Raw genomic sequence first — 10,614 nt, 5'->3', positions numbered from 1 at the left:
CCCCCCCCCCATAACTCCTCTCTCCCAGTTCCCGCCCCACTCTCTGCCCTCACTCCCCACCCACTGTCCTCATCCATAGGTTCACGATTTTTGTCCAGTTTCTTCCCGCATCTCCCATTCCCCTTTCCCCGCCAAGAATAGTCAGTCCACTTCCTTTCTATGCCCCTGATTCTATTATATTCACCAGTTTATTCTGTTCATCAGATTATTTATTCACTTGATTTTTAGATTCACTTGTTGATAGATGTGTATTTGTTGTTCATAATTTGTATCTTTACCTTTTTCTTCTTCTTCCTCTTCTTAAAGGATACCTTTCAGCATTTCATATAATACTGGTTTGGTGGTGATGAACTCCTTTAGCTTTTTCTTATCTGTGAAGCTCTTTATCTGACCTTCAATTCTGAATGATAGCTTTGCTGGATAAAGTAATCTTGGTTGTAGGTTCTTGGTATTCATCACTTTGAATATTTCTTGCCACTCTCTTCTGGCCTGCATGGTTTCTGTTGAGAAATCAGCTGACGATCATATGGGTACCCCTTTGTAGGTAACTGACTTTTTTTCTCTTGCTGCTTTTAAGATTCTCTCTTTGTCTTTTGCTCTTGGCATTTTAATTATGATGTGTCTTGGTGTGGTCCTCTTTGGATTCCTTTTGTTTGGGGTTCTCTGCGCTTCCTGGACTTGGAAGTCTATTTCTTTCACCAGGTAGGGGAAGTTTTCTGTCATTATTTCTTCAAATAGGTTTTCAATATCTTGCTCTCTCTCTTCTTCTGGCACCCCTATAATTCGGATGTTGGTACGCTTGAAGCTGTCCCAGAGGCTCCTTACACTATCTTCGTATTTTTGGATTCTTTTTTCATTTTGCTTTTCTGGTTGGGTGTTTTTTGCTTCTTCGTATTTCAAATCTTTGACTTGATTCTTGCGATCCTCTGGTCTGCTGTTGGGAGTCTGTATAATATTCTTTATTTCAGTCAGTGTATGCTTAATTTCTAGTTGGTTCTTTATCACAACATCGAAGGTCTCACTAGATTTCTTGAGGATCTCGCTATATTTATCGGCGGCTTCTAGACAGTTCTTTAAAGACCTTAAAAGTGTGGTTTTGAACTCTATATCCAACAGTTTGCTTTCCTCCAATTCTGTCGTTTGTGTCCTGTTTCTTTGTCTTGGCATTTTTTTATGCTTCGCTGTGTCGATAGAGTGCCTTTCTGTGCTAAGTGTCCCAATTACCTGAGGTAGACACTCTTGGTGCACCCCCTTGTGGGCTTTGTGCACAGTCTTGTTGTGGTTAAGCCTTGATTGTTGTAGTTATCACTGTGAGGAATTGACCTCCAGGCCAATTGGCTGTGAGAATCAGCTGTGTCTGCAGTGGGAGAACTTCTGTGCTGGAGACACCCCTCTGGGGCTAGACTTGCTTCGATGGGGCTTTGGTGCTCACTCCAGAGCCGGAATTATAATAAGGAAGTGACAACGCAGATTCTGGGTTTTGACATACATGCTTTACAATAGAAAACATTGTGCAAGTAAAAAGAGTAGTAAGGTTCAGAACTGTAACACATGCAAAATAAAATGTTACTCTTTTTTTAAAGTAAGACTGCTGCTATACACAGTGACCAATCTCATAAAAGGCCATTCTAAAATCTCCTTCTTCCCCTAACTCCTGCTCACAGTAAGTTTTTTCTATCCCAGAACTCATAAAATGTATTTAAATATATATCTCAGTATATCTTTTTTATCTTTACATTCATGGATATAAATCTCTGAAATAGAAAATATTTTATTTGACCTCTTTGCTTCAAAGTAACTTAACTATGTTTTTCTATTAAATTTAGAGTGAATTTTTAAATACATACATGATCTCATTTTATATAGTATAAATTCAGAGGAATTATTAGTCCTACATGTTTAATTGGAAATTGTTTGCTATCTTCCTTTTTACTTAATGTCAAAAGTACATTTTAATAGTCATATATTCAGCACTTACCACAAAAACAAGAATGCAAAACTAAAAAACTATTATAAAGTTTATAAATAGAAAATAAGTGACCATGTAACAAAAAATTAAGCAAGAGAATTTGATAATCCACAAAATGGATCTCTCACTGCAAAAATATTCAAATTTTACCATGATGTTTCACTTTTTTTTTTTAACATTAGTTTGTAAGTTCCCATAACCATTTTTGAATTGTTAGTTGTTTGTCAGGATGGATACTAAAACATTAACCCTTTCATTGAATATCATTCCCAGATTAAGCAGTTCTCAGAGAGACTCTCATTCATATTCTTTAGACACACACACACACACACACACACACACACAACTTAAAAACTCAGGACATCAAAAAAGTACTAGGGAATATATCAGTGACTACTGAATTTCTAATTTTTGCAGAATTTCAAAGTTTTAACATTTCTATATCTTTCTGAAATCTGTGACTCACATCCCATTTCCACAAATTATATTTAACACAATAAGATTTCAATTTACATTTAAGTCTACGTATTGAGAAATTAATATGGATAGGGAGTGCCTAACCTATATGGCTTTTCTCATTCCACTTCTCCCCCACCCCACCCCATCCCACATATGTGAGGAACCAGTAGACTCCTTAAAAGTAACAACAATTAAAACTGGAGAAAAAAACAACAAATTATCATCAATGAAGTCTACATACACATATCTTTTATGTGGAAGGAAATGCCCTTAGTTACACCTCCGCATCCAATTCAGTCAAATACTTTCAGAGCTGTCACACAGCCTTCTATTTTTTTTTTTAAGGTATTTTATTGAGTTTTAGAGAAAGAGGAAGGGAGAGAGAGAAACAACAATGTGAGCAAAACATGGATTGGCTGCCTCCTGCATGCCCCCTACCAGGGATTGAACCCACAACCTGAGCATGTGCCCTGACCGGGAATTGAACTGGCAACCTTTCTGTGCACAGGACAACTCTCAACCAACTGAACCACACCAACCAGGGCACTCACAGCCTGAGGATATTTTTTTTCCACTGCTTTTCAGAGAGGGGAGGAGGGAGGAGAGAAAAAAACATAGATGTGAGAGACTGGTTGCCTCCTATGCAACTCACACCCCAGGCATGTGCCCTTGACCGGGAATCGAATCCTCTACCCTTTGATGCTCTAACCACTGAGCTCATCAGCCAAGGCACTCACAGCTTCTTAACCCAGTGACAGTAGCTTCCATACCCACCACTCCACTGAAAAGCACTCAAGCCACTGATGAGACTTACCTGTCAAACCCAAGGACTATTCTCAGCCCTTGAATGCTACTAATAAGTACCTTCTCAAAAACTCTCCCCCTGCCCTGTACCTCACAAATCCAATCTTTCCTGGTCCTCTTATTTCTCTGGCTGGTTTTCCAACTTTGTTTTCTTTCTCCGTGCCAGCTGTTAAATTTTGATCATCCCCAGGGTTCTTCCTTAGCCTCTAGAGATGTACAAACTTCCCTGGTAGTGTATTTCCTACAGCCTTCACTACACTGGTGATGAGTCTAAAATCTGTCTCTCCCTATCCAGAAATTTCTAACTGGCCTTTCTTCTATATCATTCTACTGGGTCTCCTTGTCTCTAGGCACAATTCCAATGTCTTACACATTATCACCAAGATTGCTGCTCTAGTCCATCCAGCATGGCTCAGTGGTTGAGTGTCAAACTATGAACTGGGGTCACGGTTTGATTCCCAGTCAGGGCACATGCCCGGTTTGCGGGCTCAATCCCCAGTGTGGGGCCTGCAGGAAGCAGCCGATCAATGATTCTCATCATTGATGTTTCTCTCTCTCTCTTCCTCCCCCTGCCACTCTGAAATTAATATATGTATACACACACACACACACACACACACACACTTTGCTGCTCTAAAAGCAAAGATCTAAACATGTGATTCTATTACTTTAAAATTTTTTGGAACTCCTCACCACTGTTTTAAAGGAGAAAGCAGCATGACATTAAAATCCTTCAAAACTTGATCCTAAATTTACCTTTCTTCCTCATCTTCTGTCCCTTCCCTCATATGTCACACAAAAATCACTCAAAAGTTCTCAAACAAGACACCTATTTTTATTCCTTCATGCTATTACTCATGCTATTTGTTAATGCTGCCTAAAATGTACTTTCCTCTCATTTGCATGCTAAAATCCTACTCTTCTTTTAAGACTAGTTTCAGTTACCCAGAGATGCCATTCTATCTATTCCTTCCTTCATCATCTTATCAATTGATCATTCCATCCTCAACATTTCTACCGTACTTTATAGTACCTCTCTTAGACATTATTTCACTTCATTGTAATTTTTTGTAGACATGTCCATTTATGCAGAATCCCTAAAAGCAGAGATCATATTTTTTCACTCTTGAATCCCTCTCAGTTAGCAAATATGCCACATAGCAGATGCTTAATAAAGAGATGCTCAATAAGCAAATGCTATGGAATTTATGTCACGATTTTATTTTCTTTACCTTTTTATTTCTATTTTACACAGCAAGTTTATTTTTCTAAAGGTATATAAACAATAAGCAAAGTAAACATTCAATCAGATCTTAACTGCCAAGTATTATCTGTCCTGGAACTGTTCCATTAAGTTCCAATGTCTAAGCATCTTAAATTCAATAATCATCATCTTCATCAGAGCCCATTATTTTTCTTCTATTGAATTTAACTGTCACTTTCTTTTCTGTTTGTTGGCTTACGTTTTCAAGGATTTCCATTAAACCTTGTTCTGCTATCTTCCCACTTAGTTGTCCATATCTTGCCATCTGTATAAGGTAATTCTCTACTCCTTTAGTTTTTTAGGGCTTTAGAAGTGCTAAATTACTAAACCAGGCCCCAGCTGATTGATCCAGAACTTGGGCTAAGATCCTGTTTCTCATTTCTGCTTCTTTGCACTTTGCTTCCTGTTGTGCTGCATTGCCAGGATCCCCATGCTTTACCTGCAGCTTGGCCAGCCTCTGCTTCCACAGAGCTTCCAGCTCCTCCACCAATTATGACCCTCTGGGTGGAACAGCCACAACCCCACTCCAGCCCACTCTGAGTTATCTCCCATAGCCTCTATGTCACTATTTTAAATATCCAAATGTTTGACCCTATGAACTAATATATACTAGTGTTTTATTTGAAAATATAATTGATGTAGAAATCAGTCTCTGACAAAGCAGATGAATAGACAAAATAAAGTAAATGAAAGTGATATATTTTTTAAACCACCATGACTAAACCTCATAACTCAATGTCACAGTTATTCACAAAAGATATTAAGTATTGTATAAATGATATAGTCTTTATCTCTCATAAGAACAACACTTGCCAGGCCAAAGTGGTTGAGTGGTCACAGTTTGATTCCAGGTCAAGGCACATGCCTGGGTTGTGACTTGCTTTGGCCAATGAAATGTGAGTGGAAGTGACTTGTGCCGTTTCTGAGCAGAAGCTTTAACTGTAATTCCATGACTCTGCATAGCACTTTTCCTTCTACCACTAGAACATGTCCCTGATAGGAACTGCTCCTTTTGGCTGAATTCCAGAAAGGAGAACAACTGTGGATGGTGCTGCCATCTATCTAAACATGTAACATGGCCGAACCGGTTTGGCTCAGTGGATAGAGCATTGGCCTGCGGACTCAAGGGTCCCAGGTTCGATTCCGGTCAAGGGCATGTACCTTGGTTGCGGGCACATCCCCACTGGGGGGCGTGCAGGAGGCAGCTGATCGATGTTTCTCTCTCATCGATGTTTCTAACTCTCTATCCCTCTCCCTTCTTCTCTGTAAAAAATCAATAAAATATATTTTAAAAAAGTTATAAAAAAAATAAAATAAACATGTAACATGAACAAGAAATAAATATTTGTTGTTACAAAACTCTGAGGTCTTAAGGTTATTTATTACCACAGTATAACTAGCATAAACTGAGAGATTGAATTAGATGCTCCTCCTCTATAATATAACACCCAGGCATATTCCACTATAAATATATTATACTAGAGGCCTGGTGCACGAAATTTGTGCACAGGGGGAGGGTCCTCTCAGCCCACCCTGCACCCTCTCCAATCCAGGACCCCTCAGGGGATGTCCAACTGCCGGTTTAGGGCCTAAACCAGCGGTCAGACATCCCTCTCACAATCCTGGACCGCTGGCTCCTAATCACTCACCTGCCTGCCTGCCTGGTCGCCCCTAACTGCCCCCCCACCCCCTGCCGGCCTGATCGCCCCTTACTGCCCGCCCCTGCCGGCCTGGTCGCCCCACGCAGCCTGCTGATCAGTCGTTTGGTTGTCCCTCATTAACCCCCCTGCTGGCCTGGTCACCTCACGCAGCCTACTTGTTCAGTCATTTGGTCATCCCTCACTAACCTCCCTGCTGGCCTGGTTATAGGCAGCCATCTTATGAGAGCATGAGGGTTAATTTGCATATTGCCTCTTTATTATATAGGATACACAGATGCTCCTTGACTTACAATGGGGTTACATCCCAATAAACAGAATATATATCTAAGTGAAGAACTGCTGGTACACACAAATTTAACATTATAAAAATGTCAAATTGTTTATCAAAATAATTATATCATAGCATAAAATGCTTTTATTAGAAGAGATGTCTTAACTCCATGATCTGAAGTTTTCAATTTATGGAACTAGAAAACGGAAGAGGAAATTAAACCCAAAGTAAGCAGTAAGAAGAATATAATAAAGAATACAAATCCATGAAAAACAAGAAATAGAGAAAAATCTATTAAAGATAATTCTTTAAACAACTAGTCAAAGTGACAAAGGAAAAAAAGATACAAATTACCAATACTAGAAATGAGGATGTGACAGTACTACAGATTCTATAGATAGTAAAAGGATAACAAGGTAATGTTATGATTAATTTTATGCTAAAAAATCTGACTTAATGAAATAGACACATTTCTTAAAAAGATACAAACTACCTGCCCTAGCCGGTTTGGTTCAGTGGATAGAGTGTTGACCTGCAGACTGAAGGGTCCCAGGTTCGATTCCGTCCAAGAGCACATGCCCAGGTTGTGGGCTCAATCCCCAGTGGGGGGCGTGCAAAAGGCAGCCAATCAATGATTCTCTCTCATCATTGCTGTTTCTGTCTCTCTCCCTCTCCCTTCCTCTCTGAAATCAATAAAAGAAATATATTAAAAATAAATAAACAGATAGATAGATATTTTTTTTAAAAAGATACAAACTACCTAAATTAACTGGAAAAGAACTAAATAGCATGAAAAGCCTGTATCTATTTTAAAAAATGCCTTAAAGTTTAAAACTTTCCACATACAAAAAAACACCAAAAACAAAATAAAATACAAACAGATCCAGATGGCTTCATTGTTAAATTCTAACAAGCTTTAAAGACTAATCCATCATGAACAGAGATGCAAAAATTCTTAACAAAATGTAAACAAATCAAACCTAGAAATGTAATATAAAAGGATAATTCCATACAATCAAGTGGAATTTATCCCAGAAATGCAAAGTTGATTTAACATTCAAAAATCAATCAATAAAACTAATCATATCAACAACAGAACATGAAAGTCCCTATTGCTCTACAGTGTCACCCACACTTGATATTATCCAACATGGTGAATGAGTATAAATGGTGTCTCAAGGTTTACGTTTACAGTTCCCTAGTTACGTTGAATGTATTGTATTTGTTTATTGCCCATTCTTATAATTCTTATTTGTGTGTCTTTTGGCCATTTTTAAATTGCACTTTTTACTAATTTGGACAAGTCTTTTCTATATTCTGGATACTAATCCTTTGCACGTGATGTGTATTATAAATATCTTTCTATTGTGTTTTTCTTCACTTTTCATTCTATTTTAATTTTAAAATTTAATTTAATATATCTAAATTTATCAGTCTTTTACTTCAATGTGTACTTTTTGTGAATTACTTACTATTCTTCTCTACCCCAAGGCCATAAACATATTCTACATTATCTTCTAAGAGGCTTTTTCAAAAAAAGACAGGTTTTTGTGTGTGTTTTTTAAAATATATTTTTATTGATTTCAGAGAGGAAAGGAGAAGGAAAGTGAGATAAAAACAAAAATGATGAGAGAGAATCATTGATCAGCTGCCTCCTGCATGCCCCACAACCCGGACATGTGCCCCTGATCAGAATCGAACCTGGGACCCTTCAGTCCGCAGGCCAACACCCTATTCACTGAGCCAAACCAGCTAGGGCAAAGACAGGTTTTTTTAAGTTAGTACTCCTATACAGTGGGGCCTTGACTTACGAGTTTAATTCGTTCCGAGACCGAGCTCGTTAAGGAGCTCATTAACTGAAATTACTCTGTCAACTCAATGCAAAAAATTGGCTGAGAGACAGCTGGTATCTCAAAAAACTCGTTAGTCGGGACACTTGTAAGTCAAGGCCCCACTGTAATTTCTTTAGAGAACGGTAGTGTGTTGGCAACAAATTTTTAACTACCTACTAAATACTGGGCACTGTACCTTTATTATAGAGCTACATGGCAGCATAAGCTATTAGAGTGACCTTTAAGAAGCTTACAGGCTAATTAGGGCCAGAATAATATATAATCAAGGATTAAGTTTTGTGATAAACAAGATCTAATTTCAAAATATTAAGAGAAGGAATAAATTGGTGAGGATCATGACAATAAAATTTCATGAAGAAACATTAAACCTTCACTTAATTCTGATTTAGAATAACAACAAAATCCAGAATTTACCCAAAAATAGCCATACTTAAAATGGCCAACAAATAAAAACCACAGATTAATGCAAAACTTGCATGTGACAGCAACAGAAAATGAAAAATATAATAAAAATAACCATTTAAAACACACATAAACATCATATAGATTTTTATTCTGTGTGCTTGCACTGCTTAGGGTCATACCTAACTAAGATGTATCCAGTCTAACTCAGACAACCAGAAACTCAAAATTCAAAAGCAAAAGAAAGTTGACAGGTTAGGTGAGATGAATAACATTATTAACTATTACTCTCAGAATATTACATAAGTCATATGTATGGTGCCAAGTGGGTACTACAATTATTGGGGGGTGAGGGGAGAATCCCTCCATAAATTATATAAATGTGTAACCACTATGTTGTACAAGTGAAACTAATACAAAATAATATTGAGGCCCTGGACGGGTAGCTCAGTTGATGGTCATCCTGATACGCCAAAGTTGTAGATTCAATCCCTGGTCAGGGCATATATAACAATCAATCAATGAATGCATAAGTAAGTGAAAAAACAAATTGATGTCTCTCTCTCTCTCTCTCTCTCTCTCGCTCTCACTCTCGCTCTTTCTCTCCCCCTCTCTCCTTTCTCTTTCCTCTCTCTCTTCCCCTCTCTCTAAAAAATCAATGAAGATGTCCTTAGGTGAGGATTTTAAAAATAAATAAATAAAAATAAATAAAACAAAAAAGCTGCAGCTAAAACAAAGATAAATTTTTGATACAATTCTCAAATCAGGTCACTGGCAAGGGGTAGGGGAGAACTATTAAATCCAAGTATAATGCCAATAAACTTTATTGATGCTTATCTGACAACTCTACCTGCACACAAGTAACAATTATGAACAAAAACCTCAGCTTAGAGTGTCAATTTGAAATGGCAAGACTAGACGCAACAGATCAATGTTTATCTATCTCTCTCTGAAATCAATAAAATATATATAGTATTTTTTAAAAAGAGTATCTCCCTAAAAAAAAATAAAATGGCAAAAACTAGGACTACTACATAAGTCTTGTGTTTTAAAATATATTTTAACTGAAATTCTGATGTACCTATCACTTAATACCTGTCTCTGACTTGAACATTCCCATGCAATATTTTATTCATCATTATCCTTGTAACTTTCATTCTTCATTCAAAATTATAGTATTTAAATTAGTTTATTTCATAATTAAAAATGACTGACAAAAAATATACCTTGCCCAGCCAGCATGGCTCAGTGGTTGAACACTGACCTATGAACCAGGAGGTCATAGGTCGATTCCCAGTCAGGGCAAATGCGGCTCAATTCCCAGTGGGTGCATGTGGGAGGCAGCCGATCAATGATTCTCTCTCATCTTTGGTGTTTCAATCTCTCTCTCCCTCTCCCTTCCTCTCTGAAATACATTTAAAAAAAAAATTAAATATATATATATCTTAAAATGATGCACACAGGCATAATCTTTCAATATGTCAAGAAACAATCTTGAAAATAAGAAACCATAGTTTGAAACCTTTGAATCTTGTCTATTAACTATACCTATGAATCCAATCTTCATCATTTTCCAATCACCCAAATATGAAGTCAGCATATTAAAGCAGATGGGTGTTTCATAATCTACTATTAGAACATACTAGTTTAGTTATTAAACAGGGTTATCTGAATGGATTAAGGGGAGGCATGGCTTTCCCCAAAGTTGCAAATCCAGGATTCTTACTCCCAGATTTGTGCCTTGGTTCCCAAAGGTTTCTGGCTTATTTCCCCATCAACCCTTGTACCTTAACCCTTGTACAACTATCCTGAAATGAAGCCTTACTCAGGTTTACCTCTATCATTTACTAGTAATCTAAACTATTTGATCAATGTAGTAATACGTCTCCTTAACATACAATTGCCTCCTGACTATCCTCTGGGCTTATGCC

General features: G+C 37.5%; 1 protein-coding gene and 1 pseudogene across 13 annotated transcripts in view; both read right to left on the bottom strand.

The window, feature by feature from the left end:
• The window catches only part of SLMAP (sarcolemma associated protein), a 164,091-nt gene that overhangs the window by 134,639 nt on the left and 18,838 nt on the right, over positions 1-10,614 (bottom strand). The gene's annotated exons all lie outside the window — the stretch shown is intronic.
• On the bottom strand, positions 4,476-4,986 carry LOC102238889 (annotated as a pseudogene).

Source organism: Myotis brandtii, unplaced genomic scaffold (genome assembly GCF_000412655.1).
Source record: "Myotis brandtii unplaced genomic scaffold, ASM41265v1 scaffold268, whole genome shotgun sequence".
Lineage (NCBI taxonomy): Eukaryota > Metazoa > Chordata > Mammalia > Chiroptera > Vespertilionidae > Myotis > Myotis brandtii.
This window is presented reverse-complemented; position numbering and strand designations above follow the sequence as displayed.